Source organism: Callospermophilus lateralis, chromosome 9 (genome assembly GCF_048772815.1).
Source record: "Callospermophilus lateralis isolate mCalLat2 chromosome 9, mCalLat2.hap1, whole genome shotgun sequence".
Taxonomy (NCBI): Eukaryota; Metazoa; Chordata; class Mammalia; order Rodentia; family Sciuridae; genus Callospermophilus; species Callospermophilus lateralis.
Window position 1 is genome coordinate 119,561,220 of NC_135313.1, and position 18,819 is coordinate 119,580,038.

Consider the following 18,819-nt stretch of genomic DNA (forward strand, 5'->3'; position numbering starts at 1 on the left):
ATATATATATATATATATATATATATATATATATTCACTCTCCTGATTTTTCAAAATATGAAATATATGTGTCTTATTATACACTCAATAAATTCATTCATATTCATGTATGTGGATTTATAATCCAATTTTCACAAGATTATTCTCAGAAATATTCATCCACCTGAAATACCTATTTGTTTCCTAGTATAGAAAACTAACTTCAGGGGATCATATGATGGCAGCTAAGGGAGTTCATCACCCCCGTGTACTGCGTCACTTTGTGGAAGAATGACGAGTTAGAACGGTTAAAAGCTATCTTGTTAATAATTTCCAGCAAAATTGGGGTCCTCCAGAACCTAGAGGAAGGATTTCTATCGCACGAGGACCAGCTACGGGGGCTCAAATGCGAGCGATTTTTCTGCACGGAGGGTCACGCTGCTTATTCAACAAATTGCCCCGCGGCTAGAGTCTGCGGTGCCCACTGGGAAACGACAAGATAGCAACGCAAATATACAGTGCTGTGGATTCTGCGGGCTCCTGCCAGCTGCGCAGTCACTGTGCTCACTGCTGAATTCTGGGTTTGAGACTGGGGAAAGAAGCTGTCCAATTCAGTTCTGCACACCGGTCAGACCACAGAGGAAGCCAGCGGCCACCATCTTGGAGAGCTGACATCACCATCCCTGTTTTCGACTGATTGCAGCTCATTCAGATATAGAATAGGTAATTTCTGGCTGCCATTCGCCTGCATCTTGCAGACAAATTACTAAGGCTCAGTGCTAAAGAACCCAAGGAAATTACTTCTTGGAGCCTGCTCCTATCAGAACATACACCTAACCCGGAGCAGCTGATTTCCGGGTCCCGGAACTGCTCTGGCACAGGGCTAAAGAACCTGTGGAAACTGCTTTTCAGTCTGGGTCCTGCTGAATACTGTGGAGTTAAATACCAACCGAGCCTTCATAAGCAGTGGCAACAGGATTGAGACAGGGCTTGTGAGGGCCGGTCAGGACTCACCCGTTGCTTTGGTAACCTGGCAAAGGGAATGAAATGCTGCCATTCACATGGGATACCAACATGGCAGAGATCTGATGTCAGAAAGCGGCCGGGGAGGTAACTTCATTGATACCAGCAGCAACAGAAACAGTTGGTCTCCTGGTAAAGAAAGTGAGTCACAAACACCCGAGTCTCTCTCACTTTGTCATCAAGCCAGAAGGGCAGAGCAAAGCCGCCGCCCGTGCCCGGATCAGGCCCAGTGACCCAGCGGCGTGGTAGTCACATCACCCCAATTGGACTAAGGGCAGAGCAGAACTGCCGCCTGTGCCCGGAACAGGACAAGCGAACCGCAGGCGTTGTAGTCACATCACCCCAATTAGAGTAGGGCCCGATCAGAGCCACCGCCCGCATCTGGAATAAGCCCAACGACCCGCTGGCATGGTAGTCACGTCACCCCAATTGGAGTAGAGGCAGTGCAGATCTGCCTCCCGGGCCCGAAAGGTAGGCAGACTTGCGACCGACCTGCAGAAGAGGCCCAGTGGTCCGCAGGCGTGGTAACCACGTCACATCAATTGGAGGAGAGGCAGAGCAGCTCCACCACCCTTGCTTGAAAGGTAGGCAGACCTGCAAACGACTGGCGGATCAGGCCCAGCGGCCTGCCGGCATGGTAGATGTGTTACCCTAATTGGAGTAGGGTCCGAGCAGAGCCACTGCCTGCTCCCGGAACAGGCCCTGAGACCTGCCGCCGTGGTAGTCATAACACTCCAATTGGAGTAGGGGCAGAGCAGAGCCGCCGCCCGTGCCTGCAAGGTAGGCAGACCTGTGACCGACTGAGGGAACAGGGCCAACCGCCTGCCGGCATGGTAGACACGTCATCCCAATTGGAATAGGGGCAGAGCAGAGCTTCCGCCCACGTCCGGAACAGGCTCAGAGGCCCACCGGTAGTCAAATCACCCCAATTGGAGTAGGGGAAGAGCAGAGCTGCCACACGCGCCCAGGACAGGCAGAGTGACGCGCTGGTGTGGTAGACACGTCACCCCCATTTTAGTAAGTGCAGAGAAGAGCCGCAGGCCATGACTGAAGGTAGGCAGACTTGCAACAGACTGGCAGAAGAAGCCCAGGAGTTCGAGGGTGTGGTAAATACATCTCACCAATTGGAGGAGGGGGAGAGCACAGCTGCCACCCATGGCTGCAAGGTAGGCAGACCTGCGCCCGACCGGCACAACAGGCCCAGTGGCCGGTTAGCATGGTAGACAGATCACCGCAATTGGAGGAGCAGCACAGCCGCCAACCGCACCTGCAATGGAGACTTTTCCACTATACAAGAGCAATATAAATATATAGGGGAAAAATGTGCTGATCATTCAACACAGACTCTGAAAGCTAGGAGATCCTGGAACAACATATTTCAAACACTGAAAAGAAATTCCAATCAAGAAGCATGTATCCAGCAAAATTAAGCTTCAGGATGGAAGATGAAATTAAAAACTTCCACGAAAAAAAAAAAAGGTAAAAGAATTTGCAGCTAGAAAACCATTTCTTCTAAACATCCTCAGAAAAACATTACAGGAAGAGGAAATGGAAAATATCAATGAAAACCAACAGTAGGATGTAGGACAGTAAAGGGGGGAAATAATCAATGACGAAAACGAACCATATTTACTAACATAAATAAACAAATATGGCTGTAAGAACAACACATATCTCAATAATAACCCTAAATCTTAATGGCTTAAACTCACCAATTAAAAGACACAGGCTAGTAGAATGGATCACAAAAAAAGAACCAACAATATGCTGCCTAAAGGAGACTCATTTGATAGGAAAAGACATACATAGACTGATCGTGAAAGGTTGGAAATATCATATCACTCATATGGACTTCGGAAACAAGCAGGAGTGTTCATTCTCATATCAAATAAAACAGATTTCAAGCCAAAGTTAATCAAAAGGGATAAAGAGGGACACTACATACTGCTCAAGGGAACAAATAACAACCTAGACTTAATTGACATATATAGAATATACCACCCAACATCAAGCAGTTACACTTTTTTCTCAGAACCACATGGATCCTTCTCAAAAAATAGATCATATATTATGTCACAGGGCAACTCTTAGACAATATAAAGGAGTAGAGATAATACCATGCATCTTATCTGATCATAATGGAATGAAACTAAAAAACAACGATAAAAGAAGGAAGGAAAAATTATTCATCACTTGGAGAATGAACAATAGGTAACTGAATGATCAATGGGTTATAGAAGACATCAAAAAGAAAATTAAAAAATTCTTAGAGATAAATGAAAACACAGACACAACATATTGGAATCTATGGGACACATTGTAAGCAGTTCTAAGAGGAAAATTCATTGCTTGAAGTTAATTACTTTAAAAAAAAAACAAATAAATGATCTCATAATTCATCTCATAATCCTAGAAAAAGAAGAGCAAAACAACTGCAAAAAAAGTAGAAGGCAAGAAATAATTGAAATCAGAGCTGAAATTAAAGAAATCGAAACAAAAGAACCAATTTAAAAAATTGACAAAACTACAAGTTGGTTCTTTGAAAAAATAAATAAAATCAACAGACCCTTAGCCATGCTAATAAAGAGAAGAAGAAAGAGAACTCAAATTACTAGCATACGGGATGAAAAAGGCAATATCACAAGAGACACTTCAGAAATACAGAAGATAATCATACATTTTTTTGAATTCTTATACTCCAATAAAATAGAAAATAGTGAAAGCATCGATACATTTCTTAAGTCATAAGATCTGCCCAGATTGAGTCAGGAGGATATAGAAAACCTAAACAGACCAATATCAATTGAGGAAATAGAATAAACCATCAAAAGACTACCAACTAAGAAAAGCCCAAGACCGGATGGATATAGAGAAGAGTTTTACAAAACCTTTAAAAAGGAATTAATACCAATACTTTTCAAGCTATTTTAGGAAAAATGCAAAAATCCTCAATAAAATTTTGATAAATTGGTTACAAAAATATATCAAGAAAATTGTGCACCATGATCAAGTAGGATTCATCCCTGGGATGCAAGACTGGTTCAATATACAGAAATCAATAAATGTTATTCATCACATCAGTAGACTTAAAAATAAGAACCATATGATCATCTCAATAGATGCGGAAAAAGCATTCGACAAAGTACAGCATCCCTTTATGTTCAAAACTCTAGAAAAACTAGGAATAACAGGAACATCCGTCAATATTGTGAAAGCAATCTATTCTAAGCCTCAAGCTAGCATCATTCTGAATGGAGAAAAATTGAAGGCATTCCCTCTAAAATCTGGAAGAAGACAGGGATGCCCTCTCTCACCACTTCCGTTCAACATAGTTCTGGAAACACTGGACAGAGCAATTAGACAGATGAAAGAAATTAAAGGCACAAAAATAAGAAAAGAAGAACTTAAATTATCACTATTTGCAGGAGACATGATTCTATACCTACCAGACCCAAAGGGTCTACAAAGAATTTATTAGAGCTAATAAATGAATTCAGCAAAGTGGCAGGATATAAAATCAACATGCATAAATCAAAGGCATTCCTGTATATCAGTGACAAATCCTCTGAAATGGAAATGAGGACAACCACTCCATTCACAATATCCTCATAAAAAATAAAATACATGGGAATCAAATTAACAAAAGAAGTGAAAGACTTATACAAAGAAAACTACAGAACCCTAAAGAGAGAAATAGAAGATCTTAAAAGATGGAAAAATATACCCTGTTCATGGATAGGCAGAACTAACATCATCAAAATGGCGATATTACCAAAAGTTCTCTAAAGGTTTAATGCAATGCCAATCAAAATCCCAATGGCATTTCTTCTAGAAATAGAGAAAGCAATCATGAAATTCATATGGAAAAATAAAAGACCCAGAATAGCAAAAACAATGCTAAGCTGGAAGTGTGAATCAGGTGGTATAGCGATACCAGACTTCAAACTATACTACAGAGCAATAGTAACAAAAACAGCATGGTACTGGTACCAAAACAGGTGGGTGGACCAATGGTACAGAATAGAGGACACAGAAACCAATCCACAAAACTACAACTATCTTATACTTTTAAAGAGGCTAGAATGCAATGGAGGAACGACAGCATCTTCAACAAATGGTTCTGGGAAAACTGGAAATTCATATGCAACAAAATGAAACTGAATCCCTTTCTCTCGCCATGCACAAAAGTTAACTCAAAATGCATCACGGAGCTAGATATCAAATCAGAGACACGGAATCTGATAGAATAAAAAGTTGGCTATGATCTACATACTGTGGTGTCTGTCTCCAAATAACTCAATAGGACACCCATAGCACAGTAGTTAATAACTACAATTAACAAATGGGACTTACTCAAACTGAAAAGTTTTTTCTCAGCAAAAGAAACGATAAAAGATGTAAAGAGGGAGCCTACATCCTGGGAACTAATCTTTACTCCTCACACTTAAAGAGTAAGTGTATCCAGAGTATACAAAGAATTCAAAAAATTAGAGAATAAGATAACAAATAACCCAATCAACCAATGGGCCAAGGACCTGAACAGACACTTCTTATAGGAGGACATACAATCGATCAACAAGTACATGAAAAAATGCTCACCATCTCTAGCAGTCAGAGAAATGCAAATAAATACCACCCTATGATACCATCTCACTCCAGTAAGATTGGCAGCCATTATGAAGTCAAACAACAACAAGTGCTGGCGAGGATGGGGGAAAATGGTACACTTGTACATTGCTAGTGCGACTGCAAATTGGTGCAGCCAATTTGGAAAGCAGTATGGAAATTTCGTGGAAAGCTGGGAATGGAACCACCATTTGACCCAGCTAATCCCCTTCTCGGTCTATTCCCCAAAGACCTAAAATGAGCATGCTACAGGGATACTGCTACATCGATGTTCATAGCAGCACAATTCACAATAGCAAGACTGTGAAACCAACCTAGATGCCCTTCAAAAGATGAATGCATAAAAAATGTGCCATTTATACATAATGGAGTATTACTCTGCATTAAAAAATGACAAAAATAAAAGAATTTGCAGGAAAATGCATGGCATTAGAGCAGATTATGCTAAGTGAAGCTAGCCAATCCCTAAATAACAAATGCCAAATGTCTTCTTTTATATAAGGAGAGTAACTAAGAATACAGTAGGGATGAAGAGCATGAGAAGAAGATTAACATTAAATATGGATGAGACGTGGGAGGGAAAGGAAGAGCGAATGAAAATTGCATGAAAATGGAAGAAGACCCTCAGGAAGAGGAAGTTAGGGGAAAGGGAAAAATAATACAAGGGGGAGTAATGAATTACAGTAGAGGGGTACAGAGAGAAGATGGGAGGGGGAAGGGAGGGGAGGGGGGATACTAGAAGTTAGGAAAGGCAGCAGAATACAACAGACACTAGTATGGCAATATGTAAATCAATGGATGTGTAGCTGATGTGATTCTGCAATCTGTATACGGGGTAAAAATGGCAATTCATAACCCACTTGAATCAAATTGTGAAATATGATATATCAAGAACTAGGTAATGTTTTGAACAACCAACAATAAAAATTTGAAAAAACAGAAAAATAACTTCTGTGAATCTGCACACGCATCATAATATTTCTACAGTAACTGTCCCAGATTAACATCAATGCAAGTAGATTTATATGGAACAAGATTTGTATTTTGATGTTCATTTTTATTTAACACTGGTACATTACTATTTCTTCAGTTTATTCACATCATAGGATATATATTTCATTCACAAGTTAGCAAATTTATCGCCTTTTTTTTCAATTTCAATCACTTCCTGCGTCAGAACTCATGAATTCCTCGGTGTTCCTTGACTGGTCTTTTCATGAGACTTCTTTCCAAACACATTATTTTCCATTTCCATAATCACTTTTGAAGCAAAACTCAAACAAACTTCATGATAAACCAAAACTCTAATATTAACATTAGGTGTATAAGTGGTTGGAATCAATGATTGTATATCAATATAAGATTTCTTATATATTTTCAGATATCAATTCAATCCATTATTTAAAGTGGAACCAGTTATATTATTTATTCACAGTAATGTCTATTCATACATTATCTCTATATTCATAGAAACAGGGTACACCTCTTTGTACCCCCAATACTAATTTATACGTCTTCAAAATATTGCTCGCAGAAATGGTGGAAGAAATAATCATGTCACCTGATCTACATATACATTTTATCACAGTAATATACTGGAAACAAAATGCAAATGTCCCACTTAGGATTGCACCAAAGCCTAAATTGAAAGTGAACATTGATTACTAACAACATCAATGTCCAAGTTTCCTAATGCTCTCAAATGTCAATCCTATTGGTGACTACATATTTGTTTCTTCCAATGATTATATATTCAATCTCAACCCTGTTGAAAATGTCTAATCCTATCACTCAATTTATACTTTGCCTGATTTCCTAATGTCTTTATTGATATCTGCTTTCCTATATATGTTCCCCAGTTCATCATTGTGTCTTACTCTTCATATGTGCTGACATTTACATTCACTCTCTACCGGAAAAAATATTGCTAAAGAACTTTTGTTGAATATCCTATACTAACTCTACTTGCTAAACCTAACGACTATCTTCCTAATCCTACTGACTCTGCCTTTTGACTGGATGTTCTCTTCCACATTCAATCATCCAACGTTCAAGTTCCTCTGCCATTGTATATTTATTTATATGAGACATCTTTGCAGATAGTAATTCAAAGCTAAATATCCCAATCAAGGTCCCAATGCCCTTCTGGGATTCAAATCTTACTTTAATTTCTGTTTTCATACATATATTTAACCTCTATGTTCTTATAAATATCGCAGGCTACCAATATCATTATTCATCCAGTAGAATGATTCCTAACCCAAATCGAACATGATATTAACCCTAACAATACACTGTTCACTCAATCTAACTTTTCAGAAGAGCAGGGACAGATTTGTTCTTACAATACAGAAATGTAGGGGATCCTATACCTCTTGAGAACTTCAAAGGTCCATTCCGAAATGATTCCTGGAGAAGATGTAGGCAGCAATGTAGGACCTGAGAGAGCAAAAGTCATCTTCCATGGGAAACTACCTGGTCAGTATGAAGGGTGGTGTCGGAATCAGCCTCTCTCTTCTTAATATAGAGAAGATTGACCAAACCAGGCTTGTGTGGAGAGCTGTTCCCGGGTGCCTAGGGTTGATATACAATTCTAACTTGTGAAACTGTCAAAGGAAGTAGGGGCAGCCTCCATTTCTTGGGACCCTTGGAAGCAACTGTTAGGACAAAGTGGTTGCCAAGGCAGTGACCTCATTCATTTCTTGAAGGAAGTGACCTACCTCACTTCCTTGTTGATAGAACTCTGTGAACTTGGGATCCAGGTAGCCAGGCACCCAGAGTCAGTCCCAGTCCCAGTCCCAGTGGTCTCATTTGTTTGGAATAAACAAGGACAGAGTCAGTCTTCATAGTAGCGACTGATGTGAGGGTGGCCAAATACCAGGAAAGATCTGAAGAGGGGACTATCCTGACAAAGCAGGTAGTGGCTCACCGCTGGCTCCTTACTGCTGCACAGAGTTGGCCATGGAGACCAGATCTGAGACAGGACAGACCATTACCAGGGAACATAGTATGGCCCACCAGTTAGAATACACTCTACATAGTCACAGACCTACTTGGGGGAAGGAGGTGCCTTTGTGACTGTGGGTGTGTGGTTTTGTCTCTGTTCTGAGAATAGGTAGGAAAGGAGGATTGTTTGGTTTGGAGTGGACTGTTTCTAGTAAGTCCTTTGACAAGGTGAGTGTTTCTATGTCTGTGTATTCCACTGTGTCCATGGTTTTATACTTTAGAAAAGAAAGTGCATCAATGGATGTGTCCTCTCTAGTAGAAAGCTTCTCAGCATTTATCCTGTGCAATTTATGAATGAAGTTTGGCTTTCTATATGGATGGGCAACACCTACTATCTTCCTAAGTCTCTTTCTTCTTCCTGAATTCTGGCCACTGTCCAGAATAGGCTCTTGGTATTGTGTCCAAGATATGTACCACATCCAAGCTCCGTGACATGGCCATGTACTGGATCCCTGAAGGGAATGGCCAGCATCTCAGAGAACTCACATATCAGTGTAACCTAGAAAGTCTCCGTAGAGATACCCTGCTTTGGGACTTTTGCTTACCTATTGTTCTGTTGCCCTGAATGTCAGGATGTCTTTGCCTCAGGCCACCCATTTGGGAAGACTGAAGAAAAAAGTGTTCAAATGGACATGAATGGGCATCACCTGTGGCTCTTTGCTTAATTGATTTGGAAAGGGATGTGTCTGAATCAGCCTCTTGGCACTGTGTGAGGCAGTGGCTTAGATTCTCAGCACCTGATGGATCTAAAGAAAGATCACATGTGTGCATCCGAAACTAAAAAGGCAAAAATATCAGTCATTGTGTATGAAGTCTCTTGCCTTACTCTGATAGGTTCCTGGCCTCCATCAAGTAAGAATAGTGATTATTTGGGTCAAATGAGTTCTTCAAAGCCCTGGAGAGGCCAACCCATATGTGCTTTGGTTTTCTCATGACTCCAAATCACATAAAGAATCTATACCTGACAATGAGTAGGCCTCAAATTGGAGAAGCAGTGCAGTACTATGTCCAGGATTATTTGCTCACTCCTGGTTCACAGGAAGGGTGTCCAGGCCACCCTGACTTTAGGCAAATGAGGGGCAAGGGAGCTTATTTTGGACACTGTCTTGTGCTGTGCCCCTCATGGAAACCTCCAGCTAGAGGTAATGATGAGTGTCTATAAGGAAGAAGGTGAGGGCCATGTGGGAGTGTTTTCTTTTTAATTGTGTTCATTTGTGTGGTGGTTGGAAGAAATGACTGGGTCCACCAAGGCTTGAAGTTTGGTGTGATTCCCCTTAGAGACTGAGTTCTGGAACTGACCTCAGAGAAGTATTGCCATGAATTGTGTTGGGATTTTAGGAGGCCACACATGAGAGTCGCCCTTGGAAACTGAGATCAAGGCCTAGGGTGGCTTTCCATTGAGCACTTGGAATCTCAGCCAGGATATCACATGATTTCATTCTGAAAGATTTGGCAGCCATAGTTGAGAGTCAAAACACACAGGGACCTCACATTGTAGACCTCAATGGAATTGGCTTCATGTGACCTTTTGGCTACTCTTTGGGAAGCCTTTGCTTTGGAGTTCTCCAGAGCATTCATTGAAATTAAGTTCCTCAACTTTTAATGGTTCCTGAATAAATTGAAACCCACAGTGCCTCCAACTTCATCCTTGAAAAGTGGCTAGATATATACCCTGAAAATTTTGAAACTCCCATGACCAGGTGGCACTAGAGAACATTTATATCTTCTGTTGCTGATCATGAGGGTACAAGACAGTGCCTTGATTGATTGGGTTTCATGAAAATGGAGAAGAACAAAGATGCCAGTAAGTTGAGACTGTTGAGTAGTGTGCCCAGAGCTGTGGTGTGCAGGTGTGTGATAAAATATCTGAGGTGGGGATCTCCAATTCACTTCCAAATGTCTTGTGGCTGACATGGTTCAGCCAGCAGACCCTTATATATAAAGGCATCTTGTTATATGGAGAGGTTTCAAGGCAATGTTCAGAATCAGGTTGCTATGTTCAAGGGGAAAGCTATGTGGGATAGAAGCCTGGTTGGTGAATTCTCCTGCAGACCCTGACCCACCACACGTGACAGAATTCCCTCAAGCACTGTGTCGCACTTGAACTCCTTGTATATCGTGATGTAAATACCAACTTCCCAGTTCAGCACCAAGAAACACCACGAAAACTAAGGATGACCAAATGGCTTCAAAGTCCACACGGGGAGACACTTAGCCCCCAGTGGCCACAGTTTACCTACAAAGAGAGAATTCAGCACTGCTGCCTCATGTTCATTGGAAAATAGGAAACCATGCTCTCCAGTCACATAGATGCAGACCCAGAAAAGAAGCTAAAGCTCCTGACAACAACATTTGTTTCAAGTGCCCAACCTCAGAGGCAGTTTCTCAAGAAGTCTTTAGGTCAGCAGAGCTCTATGTTTGTGGAGTGTTTACGTGTTAGACTAGAATGTAATAAAAAAACACTGACTCCAATTAAAATCAAATTAAATCAAGCTCATTTTTTCCATTGGCTGGGCTGCCTCTCCCTCCGAAAATGGCACAAACAAGAGAGCAACCCCACCTTTCCTACAGCCCAGCTTTATAGCCCAGAAAGTTACACAAAAGGGGGTAACAGATAACAGAACTCTGACAAGTATCACACTAATGGTAGTTTACATTTTTTTTTTGCTAGCCCCAACTTCAAAATTTATGAGGACCATTAGAGCCTCAGAGAGGATCATTGTCTGGCCATGGAAGGCCAATATTAATGAGGTGTGACTAAGGTTTCAGAGAGGGCTGCTACCTAGTCATAGAGCCATGCATGAATGAGTTCAAGGCATGGGCAGGCATTCCAAGCAGGTTCAGAATTTGCAGTAATTTATAGTAAAGCCAAAATAATTTTTTCATGGCTTTGTTGCATGATGGCTCCCAATTTTAATAAAAGATAAGGTTGGGTCTATCATTTCCCCCTTTTCTTATGTGTTCCTTTCAAATGTTTGATAGGGTAGGGGAAGACCACTGAGGAAATTTTAATCCCTCAGGTAACAGTCTCGAAATTTTTAGAACTCACCGAAAACTGGTCTCCCTGATATTACCTGACTTAATTAATTACTTATATTGGTAGTCTATTTATTTTTGGCTCCATTGTTGTAAGTAGAGAGGCGTCTCTCATTTTGGCTTCTTCTGAGCTGAGAGAGGGTGACGTGAGGAGGCACGGCATGAGGGGCATGAGTTGCCTTTTTAAGTCAGTTGAGGGATATGAATTGCCTTTTACATGTCAGTTCGTTTTGAAGTCTGATTGGGGGAGAACAGGTTGTCAAGTCATCTGGGGATGGGTTCTTCTATGAGAGAAACAAAAAACATGAGTACTGAATAAATGATGCAGCAGGTAGAAGATGTCACTGTACAGAAGTTTCCTCACCAGTCTTTAATATCCCCAGTTATCAGGACTGTCAACTTAATATTTAAATTTTAGTGTTACAGTTGTCCCACACATAAGATACAGTTTAATAATTTAATGTCATCTGATCTTGCAAAATCCTTTTACTAGTATGACCTCTGTGTCTAATAGAGAAATCTTTAATTCTGTTACTCAGGGCTGGATAATCGTACTAGCAAACACCAAATCTACCTGTGTAGGTTAGATATATCTGTAGGCCTTAAACTAAAAACTTCTGCCTCTGGCAGCTCCTCTTGATAGCCTCTTTTAATAGTTATCAGGCATTCCTGTCTGAGAATCCTTCTTTGTAGCCTTCAGTCTTACTTATTTTGGGAGGCTAACATAAAGTGTATACCTTAAAATATTATTATTTTTATTATTATTATTATTATTATTATTATTTTTTAAATGACCTGGAATGGCTGTATTTTGCTTTCAACTGTCTTTGCTAAGTGTTTGAGATGAAGCAGTCAAACTGACTTTTGTTTCTATCTATTGTTAACAGTCAGCTGAGCTTTCATGGGAGTCATTCCTGGGGAAACTTGAGAGCAGCTTCTCAGTTCTGCTAGTGCCATTTGCGCTAGGTGGGTCCAGGTCTTGCTTGAACATGTGGCTTCCCTCGAAGCATCAGGGATGTCTCTCTTCTCTGATGACTCTCCTCTTAGTAGCAAATGCACTGATATGCTTTCTGTTCTGCAATGATCTCATTAATCTCCCTGATGGGGAGGTTATGTGGCCCAGAGTTGCAAAGCTCTTAGAGAAGTCCTGTGTTCCCTGGATTCAGACTGACTCAGAGGGCAAGAGCCAAATATTGGTTTTCTTGGACCTTTTAATTTAACTTTAATTTTTAAATCCTAATCTAAAACATCCAGCAAATAAATTTTAACAGCCTTATATTAAGAGTACTGGGTTTTAATGTCTATAACTTAATTATTATTTCTCTTTTTATTAATTGGGGTCTGTATTATTCTGTCTGTTTTGTAGGTGATGACTTATTATCTTAAATTAACCCATGTTGTGTTCTTAAAGCAACACATCTGTAAAACACCAACAGGGAATCTTTAGATCACTTATAAGCAAATTAAAAAATAAAATTTTTTAACAAGAGTAAAAATACTTAGTTAATGTAATGCTACCCTGAATTTTTTGGCTGAGTTATACTTTATGTTCCCTCTTTGAGATCCTAGTAAACTTGAGAGAAAAAAAAAGAAAAAACAAATCTTTTGAACATAATTTTAAATGAAATAAAATCTGACCTACTGCTTTCGTAGTCATTTTCACATGTAGTAAGATGGGACACAGAGCCTTATCTCAGGTAAGACAGGGCTCTTTATAAATCTTAAGTGTTTTAGTTCTAAAGCTCATCTTTGTTTTTTAAATATCCTTTTGCAAAGTTTACATAAATTGTTTGGGGTCACATGAACATTAGCTAACACCATATAATATCACTTTTAAAACATGAATTAAAGAATGGCTGAATGTTTTTTAATATTTAAATAGATTAGGCTCTCATTAATTTAAAAATACATTTAAATTGTTCCACAATGTAAAATGTAACATAAAACTTTACATATCTTATTGATAACAGGTAAATAAATCCCCAATATATATTTTATTTACCATACAACTTCAGGACACCAGCTTGATATAATGCTCTTTTAAAGTTTCTACCATATAGAGTTGTATAACTGGAAGATATGAGCACATAAATAGCATCACAATTACATTGATGTTTCTACATTAACCAATTTTAGCTTTTAAAGAAATAGCAGTACAGTGGTCTAAAATAACAGTTCTGTTTTAAACAGTTGTTTAATTTTTATGGTTGCTTGCTCTGGAAAAAATAAAACTTAATGAACACAATGTTATGAGTAAACTTATGTTTTAAGAAATTTTTGTCTCTTTAACACATGACTAATTTTTACAATCTTACACAGACTTTAGTAGAAAGTCTGTATCAGATTGTAAAAATTTTATACAGACTTTCTAATAAAAATTGATAGACCTTAGTATATAAATCAGATACCAAACAAAAGCACTCATGAATGAAAAAATCCATATCAAATTTACTTTACTTTTTAATCAAAATATTAGACAAATGTATTGAAAAGTGTAAACCATTTTTTTGGCTGAAGGAAAAGTCCTAGAACAAAGCCATATAGACCTTTGGTAGACAATAATATTTTATTAGATTTTTGAACAGCTAGAAAAACTTATAGGCATAAATTTGAAGACATTTATATTTATCTGTCTATCCAATTTAAATTGAAATATTTAAACCACGTGAATTAAAGATCTGTGGTCCACTTTTTAAAATTTGTTTTTATGAGCGCTTTTTTATATGAGTGCTCCTTATATATGTTAATTTGTGTATCATATGAATGATATACGGACATATGTATATATATATATATATATATATATATATATATATATATATATATATAGAGAGAGAGAGAGAGAGAGAGAGAGAGAGACATACAACACATAACAAAATTGTGCACACATAATAATAGTGAAGGCCTTGTAGCTTTTCACACGTGAAATCACTATTGCAATGTTTTAAAAACTCCACAGTTGGTCAAAGATAAAACTGATCAGAAAAACATTAACCTAGGTCTGTAGGATCAAAATCATGAACTCAAAAAAAAAAAAAAGAATCAAAGAAAAAATTATGAGTCCTAGAAAAAATGACTGGCCAGTAATTAGTAAATACCATACAATTTACCATTTTTTTCCCTTAGGCATCAGATCAGTCTCCTACTAAGCTTACAGGAGACTTTCATTTGCATTTCAACAGAAGTCCTGGCTGAGGTCTGGAAGGAGCAGGAAAAAACTGCTATTCTGAGCTGACACCTCAGGCCTAAGGCATTTTAACCATAATTTTCTGGTTAGGATGTTGAAAATTATGATACAAGTTTAAGATAGGATTCACAAAATTTTATATCTTTACATCTTGTTTTGTCAACAGATACCATACTATGATTTACTATCCTTGTCCAAATTAATGCACTGGTAAACACAGTGACATTTTCCCAGGCTACCCAATTAAAAAATTGGTGAAAAAAAGACTGCATGATTGGGAAGTTACTTGCCAACTTGGAAGTAGAGTTCTTTAGTTTTCCATCCTAAGAATTTAAGTTCTCTGGCATGAATTATCTGAAATCATAAACTAAACAATTACCTAAACCCGACTTTTAACTGCAAGATTTTTGTGCAATGCTTCAAAAAATGCATTCAGATTCCAGATTGTTACAATAAAACATCATCATTTAGACACACATTCAGCTAAGATTATTCTCAAAAAACAATGTGTAATATAAACACATTATTGAACATGTCTTAAAGGGCCAGAAACAAAGGCACAAGACAGACAGAAAGGAACTCCAGAATATGGCTGACAGACAGAAGCCTTTAGAACAGAGCAGATAAGAGAATAATCTCCTACACCAGTGGCACCACAGATGTCCCCACAAGGGGACCAGATGTTTTCACACAGGAGCTACCTGAAATGTAAAATCAAGGGTCTCCATGGTGACTTTACTGCATTTAGTGTCCCCTTTTTATTTTTCTCTTTTAAAAGAAGACAGAGGTGGCATAATGCTTACAGTGCAGGGAAGGAAGGAGGGAATTCCCTGAAGCAACAGGGCTTTGGCAGTTGCTGGGGTCCCTCAGTCCCTCCTTTTACTTACAGGATTAGCTCTTCTGTTTCGGGTCCACTCCAAGCATGCTCCATCTCCTAACATTTCAGTCGTCAGCTCTCAAAAAGTTCTGGGACTGGGGCGGGTATCAAAATTTGTAACTTAAAGTTCGGATTCTGACCGTGAAGCAAATTAATGCCAATTTAATAATGAGGACAGGGTTTTGAGAAAAGGAAAATGGAGATTTATTGCTTTGCTAACAAAGGAAAAACAAGGGGACTCTGCCAAAAGGTTGTGACTCTCATGATCTGGAGGGACAAGGGATTTTAAAGAGTTTCACTTGTTAACCTGGGATATACTCAGTTCTTCGTTCCCCAGCAGGCATTGCCCTGTGCAGTGGGTGTGCTCCAGTCAGCCAGGTAGGGGCTTCTTTCATCCTGCTTTACAAAGGTGGGTAAAGTTCATCACAGTTCCTTAAAACACAGTCCAAAGGGTGTCAGGCTTACTTGCTTTGTTACCCTTTTTCACATCCAATATCCTTAAGATTTTACCACAGAAATCAAACAAAAAAACGCACAAAAACAAACAACAAAAAACATATAGACCACAGAACAAAACACAGAAAAACAGAATACTGGTGCCGAAACAGAAAAACAGAGGAGCAATGCAACATCTTGCTAAAGCTCCAGGGTAGGAGCGCGTGTGTGCCCATTGGCACCTCTCTACCCTTCCAGAGGAATTCCCTACAGAACAGAACAGAGGACAGCATGATTCTCATTACTGTCCTGGACAGGAGTGTATGTGAGCCTCCCCAGGCCACCTCTCTGTCATCAGAAGAGATCTCCCTTAACCAGATATCAGATGTTATAAAGGCGCCACTTACCTATGGAGGCCTCCTCCACCAGGGGCTTGATTATAGTTTTAGTGTGGTGGTTCACTGCAGTGCTCCCCAGACTGACGGCTCACTCCAAGGCCTTGGAACATCTCAAGTTGTGCACCCCCTAGAGTGGCTCTCCAGCCCGGTGCCCTGGAGGGATGGCCAGCTTCAGAATTTTCAGTAGTCTGGTCTTGTGATCGGGTTGGGCAGCGTCATCTCACAGGGGAACTCCAAAATGTTAGGCCAGGACACAAGAAAAGACCACTGACTCCAATTAAAATCAAATTAAGGAAAGCTTATTATTTCAACAGGCTGGGCTGCCTCTCCTTCTCAAAATGGCGGGAACAAGACAGCAACCCCACCTTTCCTACAGCCCAGCTATATAGCCCAGAAAGTTACACAAACGGGGGGTTACAGATAACAAAACTTTGAAAGCATCACACTAATGGCAGTTTACATTTTTTTTTGCTGGCCCCAACATCAGAAATAATGAGGACCATTAGAGCCTCAGAGAGGGTCGTTGTCTGGCTAGGGAAGGCCAATATTTATGAGGTGTCACTAAAGTTTCAGAAAGCACTGTTATCTAATCAGAGAGCCAGGTGTGGATGAGTTCAAGGCACTGGCAGGCATTCCAAGCAGGTTCAGAATTTGCAGTAATTTATAGTAAAGCCAAAATTATCTTTTCACGGCTTTGTGGCAGGATGGTTCCCAATTTTAATAAAAGATCAGGTTGGGTCTATCAAGCCTCTCCCTTACTTTTGGAAACTCCTCTATAAACTCCAATGTTGTGAACTCCTGAGCATTTTACATTCCAGATATGTATTCACAGATTTTCTAACTCTTCTATTCCAATTGTGTCTTACTTGGGGCGAAGGTAATATCAAGTCACTGTTCTGGATGAGAGTGGAAAGATTTTTGTGTAGCACATATTTGCATACACATTTAGGAGATCACTCCTCCTAAACACTGTTGGAACAGAAAATTCAAACTATGGGGGAGCTTCCTAGTTGAACAACATTATTCATAAATCCAAGTTCATTAAACAAATAGTTTTGGATCAGTGAATGATATATATTTCAAGATGAATTTCCATTGGCATATACTATGCTACATTTTAATTTCTGTGTGTGTTTTGTGTTTATAATGTTTTGTGATTTATATGGATTTAAAATCAAGTTTTCACAAGATTATTCTCAGAAATATTCATCCACCTGAAATACATATTTGTTTCCTAGTACTGAAAATTAACTTCAGTAAATGGTGCATAAAAATCCTAATATTTCTACAGTAACTGACCCAGATTAATATCAATGCAAGTAGATTCCTAGGGGACATGATGTGTATTTTGATGTTCATTTTTATTCAACACTGCTACATTGCTATTTCTGCAGTTTATGCACATCATACTGTATATATTTCATTCAAAAGTTCGCAAATTTATATGCATGTGTTTCACGTTCAATCACTTCCTGCTTCCGAACACATGAATTCCTCCAGGTTTCTGGACTATTCTTTTCATGTGACTTCTTTCCAAAGATATTATTTTTGATTTCCATAATCACTTTTGAAGCAAAATCACACACTTTTCAGGATAAAATATAACCCTAATATTACCATTAGATGTATAAGTGGTTGGAATGAATGATTGCATATCAATATGAGATTTCTTTTATATTTTCAGATATCAATTCAATCCATTATTTAAAGTGGAACCAGTTATATTTTTTATACACAGTATGGTCTATTCATGCATAATCTGCATATTCATAGACACAGGGTACACCTATTTGTACCCCAAATACTAAATTATACGTCTACAAAACATTGCTCCAGAAACGGTGGAAGAAATATTCATGTCACCTGATCTACACATACATTTTATCACAATAATATTCTGGACACAAAATGCAATGGTCACACTTATGATTTTAAAAAAGCCTAAATGAAAAGTGAACATGGATTACAAAAAACCATCAAAGTCCTGGTTACCTAATGCTCTCGAATTCAATCCTATTTGTGACAACATAATTGTTTCTTCCTAAGATTATATATTCAAACTCAACCCTGTTGAAAATGCCTAAACCAATTACACACTTTATACTTTTGCTGATTTCCTAATGTCTCTATTTATGTCTGCTTTCCTACATATTTTCCTGTGTTCATCATTGTGACTGACTCTTCACATGTGCTGACATTTACATTCAGTCTCTACCCGAAACCCTATTTGTAAAGAACTTTTGGTCCAAATC

At 38.9% G+C, this 18,819-nt stretch overlaps 1 pseudogene; it reads left to right on the forward strand.

Moving 5' to 3' along the window:
- Positions 1–2,045: 2,045 nt before the first annotated feature.
- The window catches only part of LOC143642160 (NEDD4-binding protein 2-like 2 pseudogene), a 60,613-nt pseudogene continuing 43,839 nt past the window's right edge, over positions 2,046–18,819 (forward strand).